Raw genomic sequence first — 19,429 nt, 5'->3', positions numbered from 1 at the left:
GACCTTCTTGAAGAATGCTAGTGTCTACAGGGGTTGATGATAACACCCATCTTGCAATTACCTGAAAACTTAGTCAGCCATAAACCTTCAGCATTTGCTTCCATTTCAGAGGAACAGATGCTAAAAAGTAGATGGCCCAATATCGAGCCCTGGGGGACTCTGCTAGTGACTGGTCTCTTGGTGGTGGTGTCCTCACCTAGTTTGACCTCCTAGGTCCTATCAGTGAGCCAGTTGACTATCCAGGGCATTGATGAGTGCAAATCTCTGCACACAGCATACCAAAACTTGGCAAAGGCTTTCAACACAATCCCAAATTCAGGCATTACCAATAAACTTAAACTGAATGTAAACACCTTCATTGTAAGATGGTTTGCCAACTGGTTTACAAAGCAGACACACACTGTCAAAGTGGGTGACTCCACATCAACTAACAGAGCTGTTACTAAGTGGGGGTGCCACAAGGGTCAGTGCTGGCCCCCTACTGTTTGGTATATACTTCTCAGAAGTTCAGGTCAAAACTAAGGGATTGTGGTTGACTAAGTTTGCAAACAAGGTGCAATCAGTGAATCCCCAAATGATGCCAGTATACTCCAGGAGGGTCTGACACAGACTAACAACTGGTGTATTAGTCAAGGTCTCAAACTGAATGCAAAGAAATGCATCATCATTCCCTTCGGCATGAACAATGTCCCTTCACACTATCAAATCAACAACAATACCCTAAGTACCCAAGAAGTGGTAAGGGACCTGGGATCACAGGCTGACTGTGGCTTTCACTTCGACCACCACATGTCTACCATTGTAAGGAAAACTTTCCACATAGGTCACTTGATTAGTAAAGGCATTGCCTCAAGAACAAAAGAAATTATAATCCCCCTATACTTGGTACTGATCCATAATTGAGTATAATGCCCCATTGGGTATGTATACTAAACACCTGCAGCAATTAGAGAGACCTCAGCGATTTCTAACAAAGAAGATCAAGGGTCTCCAGGATGTGCCTTCCATGGACCAACTAAAGTCTCTGTCACTATACTCCATATCATATAGACTTCTTAGGAGAGACATACCTGGTCTACAGAGCAACCTAAGACCCAAACCTAATGAACTTATTGCATATCCATAAATCAAATGGGTCTAGGGCTACCCATTCCAGGGACTTAAATATGGCCTGCAACTTAAATAGGACATGCTGGAGGGACAGATTTATCTCCCAGTGACTGCTATGTCTTTGGAATTGGAACAGGCTATACAATTCATGTGAAACAGAGCATCCGTACGACACTGTTCAAAAGGAACCTGGACGGGTGGATGGGGCACCATAAATTCTTACCAGAGATAGTGCCCACAACCCTCCTAGACATGGGCAGTCATCACTAAATGCAGTCTTGGGTATTGACTAGTACTTCTATGGTATTACATTGGGTTGAAACGGCTATTCTTAAAATAATCTCCGGGTTGATAGCCTAGTAATCTCCTATGATCCTATAAATGGGTTTCTACCTAAATTAGTGAGTTAGTCTATAATGCCTAAGTGGTGTATCAAAAGCCTTGGCAAGGTCGAGGTAAGCTGTGTGCACTGCCTTACCTTCATCCAATGCTTTGATGATCCTCTGTTTTTATACAAGGCATGCACAATCAATTTCTCTGTAGAAATAAACTTGCAAAACCTACATTGATTACAAGGATGCGTTCCCTATTTTAACTAAAAAAATGTTTTACTTTTAACCTGTTCTTTATAACATAGTATAAAAACAATTTTGTATTAAAGGCTTATGGTACCTGTGAGACAAAAAGCCTAGTTTATTTTGCACAATGTTCTAAGTGTCCTGCATATTTGGCAAAACTAACCAAAGATTAAAGGACAGAATTTGTAATCATTTATCAGAAATTAGAAGGCGTGTAGAAAGTAATGTACTTTATAAGCATATACAGAATACAGACAAATCATTCTTTAAGCTTGTAATTCTTAGTGTTGTTTATCCACAGTTGCAAAGTGGAGATATAAAGAATAAAACTGAAATAGAGGAAAATAGGTGGATCTTAAGGTGCAATATCCACCAGGATTAAATGGGTTTTTACAATTAAGCTGAATTTAAAAGTTACATAACAGAGTAAGAGTAAAGTAACATTATTTAATGTTATTCAAACTTTGTAGTTTTTAATGTATTTATTTAATTGATTTATGTCACATGACTGTTTTTTATCGAGTTAGGTTTAATATTTGAGTGTTTTAATAATCTGGATATGTTGCCTGATGAAGCGTTTTGAAAATGTGACCGTATTTGCTCACACATTAAAGATTTACAACTGATTCTTGGCTCCAGATTGCTTGCTTCTTTTTGCTTTGTCCTTTTTGGTGTTACCGGACTTGCATCTCAGGAGTTTCTTATCTTTACCATTGTCCACCTCTTTGTCTTTTTCTTGCCCCTTATCTTTAGATTTTGGCCAGTCTTTCTTGGAGGATGACACAGCAGAGGTTGAAGGAGTAGCCCCTGTCTGTGCTGGAAGAAGCCCCTTCAGAACTAGCTTGTCCTTTCTCATCTGAAGGGCCATGGCACTAAAGGTGGTGCAGGATTGATGGTCCACATCCAAATGTGCAGAACTCAAGCAATACACACACAGAGTTTGGGTCCTGACGTGGGAGTTTATGCCCACACTCCAAAACACTTTTTAAATCCAAATGATTTGGACATGGTAAAGACTGAGGAACATTTAAGGGAAAAAAGGTGAAGATAACACCAAAAGACACACAGTCCTACACTATACTAACACTATTATATAAACATTATGGCCAAAGAGCCCAGAAGAAGAGACTGGAAAAAACGTAAGTGCCCCCTAACAAACTAGCTAACAGCAACATGTAACACTGATTAGAGAAAAAGGAGAGAGAAAACTCCCTTGGCAAGAGGAGGAGCAAGCTTTAATCCACAAAGGATGCAGCACACTCAGTGGAGAACTCTTTTGCATGTCCAATGACTTCAGGCAGCAAACAATATTGGCGCAGCTAAAGTGGTGTCTAGGGAATTATGGTTAAGGGAGGAATCAGAGCTCTGAATCTGAAGTAGGTTTGAAGTTGGTGCCAAGGTCAGATCAGACAACCCACATGTTTGAAACGGATGAAAAGAGACAACATTGGATCTAAATGTTTAGTAGCAGTATGATTAATTAAACCTATAATTGCTGGGTCAGGTTTGGGGAGACTGTATAAAAACTTAAGGGAACTTTACATATACTATGTACCTTTTTAGGAGCAGCTGGCTATCAGGAAAGTTGCAAGCATTTACACACACATCCTCCAAAGCTAGCAGTATTGGAGGAATAGGTGAAAGTTCTTGAAATTCCTTCTGTAACAGCTCACAGTGTTTTCTGAGGGACTGAAAATTTCAGTGCTTTCCCACTGAAAACACTGGGATATTCTGGAAATTGTCTCAGAGAAAGATACCCCCCCTCCCAGGGAGAATTAGAAACTGCGCTCTCCTCAGAGGCTGAATCAGAATATAGAATATGTCACTTCTTCCTGTTCAAAGTCAAAATCTTGAATCTCTTCGGGAAAAGATGTATCCCTCTTTTACCAAAAAATATTTTGCAAGAAGGCTGAATAGCCTGAATTACACCCTGAGCTAGACCCAGTAAATTATTCCTGTCCAAGGAAATTTGAAGATGGGAAGATGCATGTTTAGTTTTCTGTTTATTTTTGACAAGGAAAATGGGGCCAGTGGTGTTATTAATGGCAGAGACATCTTCACCAGGGATGGGCACAACTTTCTGACAAAACAGGAAACACTTGACTGTTCTCTCTCTTTTTCTTCCAAGACCAACAATAATGGCTCTCCCTTACCCATTGATAGGACCCAAAAAGCCACAGAGAATGTGGTTAACCCCTGGTTCATAATGGCTGGAGGTGCTACACCAGATGGATCCAATATAAAAGATGAGTGGTCTGAGGGACCACTAATGGCCACAAGAGAGAGTCACCCACCTTTGGCTGAGACAAGTTGCTGGCCTACTGTGGTGGCACAAGCTGTTTGCTTAACTTTTTCTTTTTGTAGCTGGAAGGACCAACTGTGAGACTGGCAGTTTGTTTCTTGCTCAAGCTGAAAATGGATCCTTTATCCTTGAGAAAACAAGCAGCAAAAGCTGGTAATAAAAATCAAATTTCACAGTGAAAAGCACTTTTAAAACAGTGCAGCTCCCAAAAGTAAAATAAACACAATTTCTCCACAGGAAAAAAATGCTTAAATACTTAACTTTTATAGTAAAAAAGATTGCTGCCATTTCAAAGTTCAGTACTACCTCATGACAGTGTTAAAACACAAACTCCTAGCTTTAAAATAACTTTCCTGAACAGGAGAGTGTTAAACATTTTTTATGTCCAGATTTACCAAGAATGATCAAGAAAGGATCACTGGAAGAAAAGACTGAAGGGTTAATATTTTGAATTTTTATACCATTAGAAAGACGTTATGGTCTCCATTTCCCCAATTTTCTAGGTACAAGGAAATGTCCCTAGTAAAAAGAAGGAGGGAGAAACTCTATGGTGTCCTGATAAAACAACCATTTTGGAATCTGGTGGGTCAGGGAATGTTGGGTGGATGGAGCCTCAGGAATGCCTGAGTTGACAGGAGGAGAAAGGCAAGACATTTTTCACCCCTTCTCTAGGATACTGAGGACCCAAATGTCTAAAGTTATCCATCCCTAAACTGGAAGGCAAAAGGAAAGTTTCATTGAAACGGGGAAATGACTGGGTGAGGTGGGAAGGGAGAATGGGAGGAAGGGAACAAAAGTAGGATTTTGATCCTTTGAATTCCTTCTTTGATACTTCCTGAAATTAAAGTTATGTACTCAACATTAACTATGCATCTGTGTTGTCCATTTTCATTTTTCCTGAACTGATAGGTATTGGATCTGACCGTGGATCCAACTCAGCCACATACATTAGACACATACCAGGCAGGTATGACCCTAGCCCTGAGTAGCATCCTGCCTTCGCCCAGAATGATACCACAATATAAGGACAAAATGATTGACTTCAACAATTGGCTAAGCTTCTGGTGTCATTCAAAGGGGATCCAGTATCTGTCTGCCTGGGACGATATGATTGACAGACCACGATGCTTTGCCAGAGATGGTCTGCACCTGTCGCCTCTGGGATTCAGGTTACTGGCTAAGGCTCTTGCCACCCCTATAGTGCCTTTTTTAGGCAAAGTTCAAAGAACAAAACCACCACTGTAACAGGTACAAGCATGCAAAATCTGAAGGTAATGTTACTCAATGCTAGAAGTCTAAACCTCAAAATGCACTCTCTCGAGGCACTCCTAAAAATGGAGAACATCGATATCTGTGCAGTAACTGAGACCTGGTTCAAGGCTCCAGAGAGCACCCCTGCTATACCAGGCTACAACTCTTACCACACTTTTCGGCCACCAAAGCAGGACCAAAACACTAAAGGTGGAGGAGTGTCAATATTCACCAAGGATATTCACACCACCAGGCTAGTTGCCCAACACAATGCGTCTGAAATTCTCCAGGTGCAACTAACACTAGGTAAGACTGCAATCCAAATTGTAGCTTGCTACAGATCCTCTACCATACCCCAAGATTCTCACTACACCTTTCTAAACATACTGGAAAATATTAAGATAGAACCAAACACCCTAATACTGGGTGATTTTAACTACCCTGCCATTAACTGGGAAAGCTACTCATGTACCAACACCTTTGCCCAACGGTTCTTGGAATTCATAAATTCCAACACCCTGGATCAACTAATCCATAGTCCCACCAGGCATAGCCGGCCTTAGGCACAGGCCAACTAGGCAGCCACCTAGGGCACCGCTCTAATAGGGGCACTTTTCCAGTATTTATTTGGTGTAGGTAGACCATGATGGGGGCGCCGGGTGGTTTGGTGGGGATTGCCGTGGAGACCTTTTGCCTAGGGCATCAGTTGACCTAAGGCCGCTCCTGCCACCAGGGGCTCCAATATCCTAGACCTGGTCATTATCAACAAGGGAAATCGATGCTCCACACCTATGGTCACCCCCTCGTTAGTCACGTCTGACCATAAGCTAATCACCCTTAACATCCACATCCCACCCCCACCCCCAGTAAGGAAACCTCCATAAAAAACTTCTCCAAAGCCAACTTCATGCTACTCAAATCAGAAGTGACAAACTTCATGACACCCATGCAGACGGGAGCTGAAAGTTCAACTGCTAAATCCTACACTAAGGCACTGTATGAGCACATCCACTCATGCATAAATCGTGCCATCCCAAATAGAACCAAGATGCTCTCATCCAAAAAAAGAAGCCAATCTGGTGGTCCCCTGCCATAAACAAACTTTACAACAAAAGGAAGAAACTGTTGCAGAAAAGAGGAAAATCCCAGGATGCAAAAAACTTCCTTACCAGCCTCAGTAAGAAACTGAGATCCCTCATAAAATCCTCCAAAGCTAGTTACGAAAATAAAATTGCCAAAGATTCCAAAGACAACAACAAGGCATTCTATAACTATGTCAAGAATCTAAATGCCAATGCTCAGATCTGCTCTGAGCTAAAACAGAATGGCATTAAATATACTGATCCCAAGGATATTGCCAATATCCTGGCAGATCGATTCAGTGCCAACTTCACCCCCATCTCACCCCCTAAATGGCCCATCTCAATACCGGAAGATTGCCAAATTCTGGTAATAACGGCCACACAGGTAAAAAACGCACTCTCCAAAGCTAAGAATACAGCATCCATGGGACCAGATGACATCCCGGGCTGTGTACTACATGAACTACAATATGAACTGGCACCTCACCTAAGTGTCATGTTTAATCATAGCCTCACCTCAGGTTTCGTGCCCACTGAGTGGCACACAGCTACAGTTATCCCACTCCATAAGGGGGGATCCACCTTGGATCCCAGAAACTACTGTCCCATCAGTCTGACAAGCCTTATCTGCAAGGCCATGGAGCGTATTATCATGGAACTTATAAACAAAGACATTGGCAACCTTCAAACACTGGACCCCACCCAGTTTGGGTTCGTAAAGGGCTGATCTTGCCTCCTGAACTTGATTGACTTCTTCGAATCAGTCTCCAGAGCCATGGACAAGGGTAAGGTGGTCCACACAGCCTATCTAGACCTTGCCAAGGCCTTTGACACCACCTTACTAAGCTGGGCATTAATCCCTACATCACCCAATGGGTTGCTAACTGGCTTACTGATAGAACCCACACTGTAAAAGTAGCCGACTCCAAATCCAGCTCCAGACAAGTGACAAGTGGAGTACCTCAGGGTTCAGTCCTGGGACCGCTCTTGTTTGGCATCTACTTCTCTGAAGTGCAGGCCAATACTAAGGGACTCTGGATAACAAAGTATGCAGATGACTGCAAACTGGGAGCCATTATTGAATCCCAAAATGATGTGGATACTCTACAAAAGGGCCTTACAGAAACAGATGCTTGGTGCCAGAGCCATGGGCTCAAGCTCAATGCCAAGAAATGTATAGTTATCCCCTTTGGGAAAAAACATGTATCCATGAATTACCATATAGGTGGCGGTACACTAAACACCGAAAGTTTGATAAGAGACTTAGGGACACAGGTGGACAGTGGTCTCACCTTCGATAACCACATCGCCACAACAGTCAGGAAATCCTTCTATGTGGCACACCTCATCACTAAGGGATTTTCATCCAGAAAAAAGGAGGTCATTGTCCCACTGTACTCATCCCTCATTAGACCCATTATAGAATACAATGCCCCATTTGGTATGTACCTCTCAAGACATCTGCAACAACTGGAAAGGCCACAGAAATACCTCACTAAAAGAATCACAGGCCTAAAGCAGATGCCTTACGCTGACCGCCTTAAAAAACTCCAGCTATACTCTGTCGCATATCGTCTACTCAAAGGTGATCTTTGCTTAACATACAAGGCCATGTCAAACCCAGAGCTGTTGGACATGCTACACTTAAAGAAATCCCAATCCCTCAGAGCCACACGCTCCAGGGATCTAAACCTTGTCATCACAATAAACAAAGCATGCTGGAGGGATAGGTTCCTGACCCAGAGACTCCCCAGACTCTGGAATAGATTGCCCATACATGTCAAGCAGAGTGCCTCTTTGGTCCTCTTCAAAAGAAACCTTGACGATTGGATGGGAGAAAGGAAATTCACCCCGGGGATCACGTCAGTTGCCCTGCTAGACAGGGGTCCAGGGAAGTAAATAGTGTGGGAAGAAATAGCCAGGGAATTGTTATGGCTAGGCTTGTATAGGCCCTAGGGCTGATAGCCTAGTACCAACCTATGAACCTATGAACTTTTGGATCCAAATCACACACTCCTTTATCTACCCACAATGCTCTAGTCAACTAGCAATACCTCAGATCGAGTTTGCCACCATCTCGCACAGACACAGATCCTTATCGGAGAGGAAATTTCTTTATTACAAGTTTTTGTGTGTGCAAATTCTTTAAAAACCTTTTATCTATCCTTCTCTAGTTACACCTCCCTCTTCTAACTGTTGAATTTTTGGGTTTGTCTTACAATTGCTTTTTTATTCACTTTTTCTGCCTTTGGTTGTTCTGCCATACCATAGTTGCTACTTTCTCTCTCCACTAAACTTTCTATCCTTTATTTTTTAACATATTCTTTTTGCTGGGGCTTTCGTTCCTTAAAAAAAGGGCCCAACTTTGGAAGGATAGTTAATTTGAAATTTGCATGTGAGGAAAGGTAGAGCTACTTAAAACCCTACATAATCTTACCTCTCGCTTGCAAACTTTTGAAAATATCAGCTGCAGCAGGACTAACTGGATTAGCCCTATACAGGGGGGACCTGGATTTATCATCTGGCAGGAATTGTAATCTAAGCCAAGGAAATCTTCTCAAAACCAGACCAGCACCTACTGCAAAAGATGCATCAGCTATATCGTAACTGCATTTGATTTAATGTCTAGCCAACTTGAGTGGCAGAGTTCAGAAGAGAAAAAGTTAAGGTTTTACTGTCTGAATCAGGCATAAGGTTACCAAAGTCTCCCAAAATATATAAAAGGATCTGATCAAATGAGTCTGATAACTGATGGCCCAGAAAAAAAGAGTAGCAGAAGTGTAAACCTTCCTTACATATCGATCAACAGCTTGCTATCCTTGTCATTAGACAAGGCATTAGAAGATGGCAAAAGCTTAAATCTGGCACAGGTTAAACAGCACGTAACTAAAAGTGAGTATTACTTATTTTACAAATAAAAGTTTACATTTTGTTTTTCAGATTCCAAGGAAATTACAGAAGGTTCAGATGGAGTTTTATAAATAAATTTACAGGAGTCAGGAACCTTACAGAGTCTGCCAGGTTTCTTGCAAGCAGGTGGCTAGGACTCTGGATTAAAGGAAGCAGTGACAAAAGTATCCTGCAAATTGTCCAGTACCAGAGGAATGGCTGAAGGTTGTTGGACCTCCATATATAAAAAGTCATAATACTTTTTTTGCACATCTGATGAGTGTTGATGCTTCTACTGTTAAGTGTTGTATCAACACATCTTTAAGACTGTACCACCAAATGAAAATTCCTTCAACAGAGAATCTGGAGACATAATGTCATTCAACCACAAGAGGATCAATCTGGAAAGAGTAAACTAAAGAACCGACATAAGTCTTAATCTTCCTCAGAATGGTTTCTTTCTCTCTTTTATGAAGAAGAATAAGAGGGAGCAGGATAAAAAAAAAAGTGGGCTTGAGGGATACAATAGCTTTAAAGAGTGCCTGAGAAATAAAACATTTGACACTAGGAGGAGGAGGAGTGGTATGTTTGGTCTTATGCTTCTTTTTTGATGGAATATGAGCCTACACAAAATTGGCAGGGTCTGACCCCTGACCTACATCAGTAAGGGTACTAGGGATTTCTTCCCAAACTAAAACTAAGGAATAACCTACGGTCCCTTGTAGATAACCAACCATCATTCACCATTTGCAGCCAGATCAGTTGAGCACAATGTCCTAACAGACTTTATCTCATCAGGCTTTGATGTGGTGGAGACAGCAGCAACTGCTGACAGACCCAGATGGTTCTAAAACTTGACAAGAGGCACAGCAGAGATGTCTGGGTCTGACTGGATAGAAGAAAGTACAGTTGTATAAAATCTTACCATAACAGTAGAAGTCCTCCTCTTCAGTATTGCAGCATTCTTTACTGAAGGGATCTCCTGCCAAAGATAACCCAATGTCTGACCAGTATAGCAATGCCTTCAGATTTTAGAGGCACCATATGTCACATGTATGCTGCCTGCATAGGGCATAAAGGTCACTTACAGATGCAAATACTCATATCTGAATTACCCCAGGAAGAACAAAATACCTCAAGGTTAAAAAAAGAACATGTGCATAAAAAAAAAGTTCAAAAGGGAAAGAAAGTGAGACCCCCCCCTCGGCCAGGAGGGTAACAAAAAGGCAGGGACAAGAGCCATAGCAGAGGGGGAAGGAAGGAGGGACCAAATATTGCATAAGCAAAGAAAAGGGCATATACTGTTATGGTAGGATTTTAAACAAATATACTATGTCCTTCCATATATCACTGATGCAGTATTCTTCACTGAAGGGAGAGTACAAGAGCTACAAAGAGTCATCTACACACCCATGCAGAACAGCTCCAGCAAAACCTGCCCTGACCCTTGAAACTTCTAATGCTTAGAAAAATTATAAACAGAGGACTAAGCAGCAGCTTCAAGGATGGAATTGGTGTCCAAACCATTGTAAAAGATACCAGAGGAGGCAACAGTCCTAGCAGACCATGCCTTGACAAAGAAAGACATTTGCCATGAAAGAAATAACAAAAGGAAATGGCCTTAGAGATCCAGGAGGAGATGGTTTGCTTGGAAACAGCTAAACCCAAAATCCTGAGATGAAAAGAAAAAAAGTTCTGTTCTTACCATAAGGTTCCATCTGTGTTGTTGATCTTCACTCATTCATGATGGATGGGTATCGGTTTTGTCCTCGGAACCAACTCAGCCATTATAACAAGCTCACATCAGCCAAAAAACTCTCAAGCTAAGCTTACCCATAGTGCCCCCTCTCTTCATCTCCTCAGATTGAGTTTGCCTGTAAGAAAGAAAATCGGCTTTGTCTGAGTAGATGCCCCATCATGAAGCTAGGACCAAATCCAAATCTCCAGGAGTCTTTTGGAGGGGGTAGGAGAGTGGGATGTCATGAATGAATGAAGATCAATGACAAAGGTGGAACGTTATGGTAAGAATATAACTTCTTTATCTGATGTTGTTAATCTTAATTCATTCAAGAGGGATGGGACAGAGTCCCTAGCTACATTATTCCCTGGGAGAACCTATGGAAGGATATTCCTGAGCACCATTGAACCAAAGGATGCTCTGCCCCTTGAGACCAAGTCCAATTTGTAATGAGTGATAAAGATATGAGGAGTAGCCCATGTGGCTGCTGCACAAATGTCCTCCATGGAAGCTCTAGAATGAAAAGCAACAGACATAGCAAGTGATCTGGTTGAATGCACTTTGATTTTAGTTGTTAGATGGATTTTAGTTTTGTTGGAAAGCAGAGGTAATACAGCCTCTCAGCCATTTTGCTAAAGTTACTTTAGTAACAGGTTTTCCCAATCAATTTTGGTCCTGAGAAGGACAAGAATAATTGGGCAGACTTTCATATTGATTTAGTCCTATTCCAAGTAGAAATGTAATTGTCTATGTACGTCCAACAAATGTAAACAATATTCTTTTTTGTTAGAGAAATTTGGGAAGAAAACTGGCAGGTCAATGGATTGACTAATACTCAAATCCGAAACAACTTTGGGTAAAAAGGATGGGTTAGTCCGAAGTCACACTCTCACTTTGCAGAAAACTATGTACGGGTGTTTTATGCACAAGGCCTGTAATTCCAATATTCATCTTACTGAGATAATTGCTACCAAGAATAAAGTTTTCCAAGACAAAAACTTCATATTGCAAGTGTCAGCAGACTCAAAGGGAGGACGAATCAAAGTTTGTAGGACTAGCATCAAATTCCAAGGTTCAATTGGCTCTCTGAAGGGTGGTCTAATATGTGTGACTCCTTTCAAAATGGTCTTACAGTGATGGTGAGATATTACAGAGGAGTCCTGGAAACCATTGTGAAAGTTTGAGATAGCTGCCAAGTGGAAGTAAATCGTGGAAACTGCAGCTCCTGAATGGAGGAGATTTGATAAAAAGTCCAAAACCGAGCTAATTGAAGCTGAAAAGGGGTCTAGACCCTTCTTTTGAGAACAAAAAATGTATCTTTTCCATTTGCGAAGATAAATTTTCCTGATGGATGGTTTATGGGAAGCCAGAAGAATTTTCCACACAGGGGAAGATAAGATTATTTTTCCTGGCAATTACTGGAAGTGGAGGAACCAAGCTGCCAGCTTGAGGCTCGATAGGTTTGGATGGATCAACCCTTGAGGGTGTGACAGTAATCCCAGAGTTGGATCTAGACTCCAAGGGCAGTGGACCAGGTGAGGCCAAAGGAAGGGAATCAAACCTGCTGGGGCCAATACAGAGCAATGAGGATTACTTTGCTTCTCAACCAAAGAGCTTTCTTTAGAAATTGTGGGATCAGAGGAAAAGGAGGAAAGGCATTAACTAGTCCCATGGGCCAATCATGTACTACATTGTCACTTGGGGACTACCCTCAAGGGCAAAGTAGCTGCTATATTTGTGGTTGGTGGGGGACATGAATAGGTCACAGCAAGGCTGACCCCAGCAATGAAAAATCTACGTCGCTACTACTGGACTGAGGAATCACTCATGGGCAGGAGAATGCATCTACTCAGCTTGTCTGCAATCACAATGGAATCCCCAGGAATGTGTGTTACTATCAGAAAGTGGTTGGAAGATATCGCCCATTGCCAAACTCTCATGGCTTCTTGACACAACAGGTAGTATTTGGTTCCACCCTGTTTGTTGATATACCAGACAACTGACATGTTGTCTGACTGGATAATAATTGTCATTGATGCGAGGACAGATTGGAATGCTTGAAATGCCAGAAGCACCTCCCTCAGTTCTAGGACATTGATATGCAAGATGACCTCCATGGGGGGACCAAGTGCCTTGGACTGTCTTTCCTTGATAATGCCCCCCACCCCATCAGGGATGCATCCCTGGTCACTATGGCTTTGGGTTGAGAGGGTGAGTAGGGGTGACTCCATTTTCCCTTTTCTGGCTTCATCCACCAATTTAAGTCTTGTTTGCAGGGCTTTGTTAGGCAGATTGGAAAGGACATAGGATGCATTAATGGGGACCACTGTAATGCTAGCAGCCATTGTAGGAGTCTCATGTGTAGTCTTGCTAGAGGAACTATAGTAATCGTTGCTGCCATTGATCCTAGTAGCTGAAGAACTGCACGAGCTGGGACCTTGTCTTGACAGAATATCACTTGGAGTTGAGATCTTAGTTTTTGGAGCTTGTGAAGCGACCAGGCAAAACTGAGTTTTGACTGTTGCTCCTATGAATACTAAATTTTGAGTAGGTACCAGTTTGGACTTTTCTTCGTTTATTGAGATCCCTTGGGATCTTGCTATCTGTAGAGTGTAATGTAAGGCTAGAAGCAGTAGATGCTTGGTATGGGCAAAAAGGAGCCAATTGTCTAAATACGGAAACACCCAGAATCCTTGCAGTCTCAAGTGAGCTGTTACCACTGCCATACATTTGAACACTCTGGGGGCTGTGAAAAGACCAAAGGGCAGTGCTCAAAACTGGTAGTGATTGGCTCCCAGCCAAAAGCAGAGAACTCTCCTGGAGGGTTTGTCCATTTTTATGTAATAATATGCATCCTGGAGATCTATCGAGCACATCCAGTTGTCTTTCTTCAGAAAAGGGAGGACAGACTGAAAGTACAGTTTTGTACCTACCATAAATGTAGATGTTCGAGTGCTAATACAGCTGCAGTAATCACAGATGGGTTTTCTGCCGTCAGGCGGGTCCTCGGTCGGCCGAATTCCAAAGTCTAGGTCTGGCGTCGGTTGCTGTCGCTTTCTTTCCTGACGTCAGTGAGGCAGGGGTATATAAGACACAGCCGACGCTATTTTCTTCAGTCTTTCTTGCCCCAGATGTCAGGTGCCCCCAGTAGGAGGCAATACATAAATTATATTTATATACATGCAATGCAATATAATCAAAAATCAGTAGTTGCAAGCAAATATACCATAGAAGGATAACCCAATCAGGTTGTATGAAGAGGGGTTAGGCCCTAGGCCTTTACCAAGAGGGGAAGGAGGGAGGGAAAACTGTACTGCAGCTGTATTAGCACTCGAACATCTACATTTATGGTAGGTACAAAACTGTACTATGGTAAAAACCACAGCAACAACAATCCAGCAATTCCCAGGAAGGAAATTTATTCAGCAAGCAGTAGTAAAAAATCTCCTCCAAACTGCAGTTATGTCCCGCCGTTATCCACCTCTCATGGAAAGTGCGTTCTTCAGCCACAGTCAAGTCAAAGGGAGTTGATGGATTTTTAACCGCTCTTAACCCCCGAGGGGTAATTTCCAACTCCTCATATCTCTGCATACTTTGAAAGTTCAGAAAAGTCGCTGTTTCTTTAAATAACAACTTTTCTATTTGTGATAACATCTCCGACACTTCTGGATTGTGTAAAGTGTCGGCTTTCTTACCAACTCTGGAGAAGGGGTTCTGGTTCCATAATTTCCTGTCTTTAGTCCATTTATTCAATACCCCATTTTCCATCTCATAACCATTAGCACCTTCCTGACGAGTAAACACCATAGCTGCAGCATTAGAACCAGCTGCAATTTCTCCACTTTTAGGTGCAGTATCCATATTCTTAAGTAAAGTCTCTGAAGGAGTATCTAGGAAAATCCTAGGTAATCCGACCATGGAATCACTGGCCATATTAGATAAACCACAGCAACCAACAGTAACCAATATGGTAAAAACCACAGCAACAACAATCCAGCAATTCCCAGGAAGGAAATTTATTCAGCAAGCAGTAGTAAAAAATCTCCTCCAAACTGCAGTTATGTGCCGCCGTTATCCACCTCTCATGGAAAGTGCGTTCTTCAGCCACAGTCAAGTCAAAGGGAGTTGATGGATTTTTAACCGCTCTTAACCCCCGAGGGGTAATTTCCAACTCCTCATATCTCTGCATACTTTGAAAGTTCAGAAAAGTCGCTGTTTCTTTAAATAACAACTTTTCTATTTGTGATAACATCTCCGACACTTCTGGATTGTGTAAAGTGTTATCACTTTGTTATCACAAATAGAAAAGTTGTTATTTAAAGAAACAGCGACTTTTCTGAACTTTCAAAGTATGCAGAGATATGAGGAGTTAAAACCCTCGGGGTTAAGAGCGTTAAAATCCATCAACTCCCTTTGACTTGACTGTGGCTGAAGAACGACTTTCCATGAGAGGTGGATAACGGCATAACTGCAGTTTGGAGGAGATTTTACTACTGCTTGCTGAATAAATTTCCTTCCTGGGAATTGCTGGATTGTTGTTGCTGTGGTTTTACCATATGACTGTTGGTTGCTGTGGTTTATCTAATATGGCCAGTGATTCCATGGTCGGATTACCTAGATTTTCTAGATACTCCTTCGAGACTTTACTTAAGAATATGGATACTGCACCTAAAAGTGGAGAAATTGCAGCTGGTTCTAATGCTGCAGCTATGGTGTTTACTCGGAAGGTGCTAATGGTTATGAGATGGAAAATGGGGTATTGAATAAATGGACTAAAGACAGAAATTGGAACCAGAACCCTTCTCAGAGTTGAAGAAAGCCGACACTTTACACAATCCAGAAGTGTCGGAGATGTTATCACAAATAGAAAAGTTGTTATTTAAAGAAACAGCGACTTTTCTGAACTTTCAAAGTATGCAGAGATATGAGGAGTTGGAAATACCCTCGGTTAAGAGCGTTAAAATCCATCAACTCCCTTTGACTTGACTGTGGCTGAAGAACGCACTTTCCATGAGAGGTGGATAACGGCGGCACATAACTGCAGTTTGGAGGAGATTTTTTACTACTGCTTGCTGAATAAATTTCCTTCCTGGGAATTGCTGGATTGTTGTTGCTGTGGTTTTTACCATATTGGTTACTGTTGGTTGCTGTGGTTTATCTACAAAACTGTACTATGTTCATCGTGCATACAGCTGCAGTAATCACAGATGGGTAGAATCCCAAAGCTACGCACAGGGTGGTAGGCACTAGGTGGAACTGGGATGAGCCAGAATGCCCTGCAACACAGCAGTGGCAAAGCCTGCTCTAGTTTTGGAATATAAAGGCAGGTGGTAGTGTTTTGTGAAGGTATGCACAGAACTCCAAGTGGCTGCCTCCAAAATATCTTTGGTAGGAACTCCTCTGAGGAAGGCTGTAGAGGTAGCTGTGGCCCTGGTGGAGTGGGATCTGATGCCTGTAGGGACAAATTTTCCATGATAGGAGTAACAAAACTATATGCAGTGGCCTATCCATTTTGGAATTGTCTGTTTGGTAACTGGCTTCCCTTGAGCTCCTACAGCATAGGACACAAAAAGTTGTTCTGATTTCCTGAAAGGCTTTGTTCTGTCCAAATAATAACGTAGCTGTCTATGGATATCTAAGGAGTGTAGCAGCCTTTCCCCTTTGTTTTGAGGATTGGGGTAAAAGGTAGGTAAGTGTATGGCTTGATTTAAAGCTACCCTGGATACCACTTTAGGCATGAATGACGGGTTGGTTGAAGGAAACCCTGTCCTGATGGAAGATGAGAAAGGGCTGCACAGCCATGAGGGCTTGTAGTTCCGAAACCCTACAAGCTGAGGTAATGGCCAGAAGGAAAGCTGTTTTCCAGGACAAATATTGCAAATCTGTTGAGGCAGCTGGTTCAAAGGGAGGCAATGTTAATTTTTCTAGAATGTAATTAAGATCCCAGGCTGGCACTGGTTGTTTCCTTGGTGGTCTTATATTCTTAGCCCCTCTGAGGAACTGTCTTAAGAGTGGGTGAGAGAATAAGGGTGGATCCGTGTTGAATTCTGCAGAAATGGCTGAGGCATGGATTTTTATGGAGGAAAATGAAAGTCCACTGTTCAGTAGCTCAGCTAGATACTGTAATACCTGAGGCAAATTCAGTTTTCTAGGGTCCTGGCCTTTTTTCTCATTCCAAGAGCAAAACCGTTTCCATTTTGCGGATTAAGCCTTTCTAGTAGATGGCCTTCTGGCCTCCAAAATGACATCCTGCACCTCTTTGGGGAGTAGGGTCTGTTGTGGTGTTAAGGAATTTTCCATGCAGCGAGATTGAGTGTTTTCAGCTGACTGTGAAGAGTTTTGTAGCTGTGCTGAGTCAGCAGAAGAGGCATTAGAGGTAAGGGGCCAGGGAGGAGTATGTGTTAGGCTCCTCAGGAGTGGGTACCAGTGTTGTCTTGGCCAGTCTGGAGCAATCAGCATCATCTTCGGTCTGTCTGCTCTTTCTTTCAAGAGCACCTTGGGCAGAAGAGGCAGAGGTGGGAAAGCGTAAACTGTCCATGCTGTCCAACTGAATGAAAGGGTGTCCACTCTCCAGGCCTTTGGATGAAAGGTCCTTGAACAAAACTTTTCCAATTGATGATTCCTGTGGGAGGCGAAGAGATCTATGTCTGGCCTCCCCCACGCTTGGATTATCTTTGTAAACACTTGAGGATGCAACTTCCCTTCGTGTGGATCTGTCATATTTCTGCTTAGATTGTCTGCCAGCATGTTTTCCAAACCTGGCAAGTACTGTGCTTGAAGTTCGATATGCCATTCCAGAGCCAAGTTCCAAAGTGTCATGGCTAGTCTGCACAGGGGGTATGAATGTGTTCCTCCTTGTTTGTTTATGTACCACATTACTGTGGTGTTGTCTGTTCTTATCAATAATTGTCCTGGATGCAGGAGGTCCTTGAAAGCTGTAATTGCATTTATCACTGCTAGCATTTCTTTTTGATTGATGTGAAGGTGCTTTTCCTTTTGGGACCATTTGCCCTGAATGCACCTGTCTGTCATGTGCCCCCCCCAGGCATAATCTGAGGCGTCTGTTGTGATGACTTGATTTGCTTGAGGCTTGCAGAATGGGAGACCTGTGTTTGTTTGACATGCTTGGGCCCACCATAGAAATTCCTTTTGCAAACATGGAATTATTGGTATTATTGTTTCCAAACTGTGGCTGTGTTGAGACCATAGGTTTTTTAGGTACCATTGAAGTTTCCTCATATGTAACTTTGCACATGGGATTAAAAGAATGCAAGATGCCATGAAGCCCAGAGCCTGCAGGATTTTCCTTGCAGTAAGCCTGGTACAATTTGCTAGTATTTTGAAGTACTGAGTTAGTTGCCCCTGTTTTTCTGGCGTAAGATAGGCCATCTGGGTGTTTGTGTCCAAGTTGGCACCCAGGAAAGTTATTTTCTGAGATGGTGTTAGCCTGGATTTCTCTTTGTTGATTGTGTATCCCAGAGAATTCAGTAACCGTGTTGCATAAGCCAGATGTCCCAGAAGTATGTGCTTGCTTCTCCGCTTGGATCAGGCAGTCGTCCAAATAAGGGTAAATTTGCATCCCTTGAAGTCTGCAGTAGGCAATTACTGATGCCAGGCATTTCGTGAATACTCTGGGTGCAGTAGATAAGCCAAAGGGCAATGCAGAGAATTGATAGTGGATTGAACCTGCAAGAAATCTGAGGTATCTTCTGCAGCTTTGTCTGATTGGGACATGCAGGTATGCCTCCTTGAGGTCCAATGTTACCAGCCAAAACTCCTTGCCCAGCATAGCTGCTGTAATGTGAGCATCTTGAATTTTGGTACGAGTAAGAATGTGTTTAGGATGGATAAGTCCAAAATGGGTCTCCAGTCGGTTCCTTTCCTTGGTACCAGAAATAGTCTGGAATAAAAACCTTGACCTTGTTCGTGAGTAGGTACCTCTTGAATAGCTTTCATGTCTATGAGCTTTGAAATTTGTAGTTGTGCCTCTGCCCTTTGATTGTGTGGCAGGTTTGGCATGCCTCTCATTTTTGGAAGAGTGTGAAAATGAAATCTGTAGCCTCTGTTTATAACGTCCAGGATCCATTTGTCTGTTGTGACAATATGCCAATTTCTTGTAAATAATGCCAGCTTTCCTCCCAAGGGTGCTGCCATCTGAGACTTGCTTGGCATGGAAAGGAGGAAGTCATTGGGTTTGTTTCCTGTATTGTTGTGCACTGTCTTCTCCACCTCTTGGTGCTGGAGTTTGCCATTGCCTGCCTCTATATGATCCTTGTGATTGTCCTCTGCCCTTGTGCCTGTATCTACCTCTTTGGGGCTTGTCCATGGCTGGAAAGGACCAGTTTTTAGAAGGCCAATTTCTGCTAAAACGTGGTGGTTGAACCTGTAGAAAAGCTTTGACAGTTTGCATAGATTTGGCTTTTTCTTCCATTTTCCGTAGTATCTCCTCAGCATTAGTACCAAATAGCACATCCTTTTA

Source organism: Protopterus annectens, chromosome 7.part1, assembly GCF_019279795.1.
Source record: "Protopterus annectens isolate FY-2018-M chromosome 7.part1, PAN1.0, whole genome shotgun sequence".
Taxonomy (NCBI): domain Eukaryota; kingdom Metazoa; phylum Chordata; order Ceratodontiformes; family Protopteridae; genus Protopterus; species Protopterus annectens.
This window is presented reverse-complemented; position numbering follows the sequence as displayed.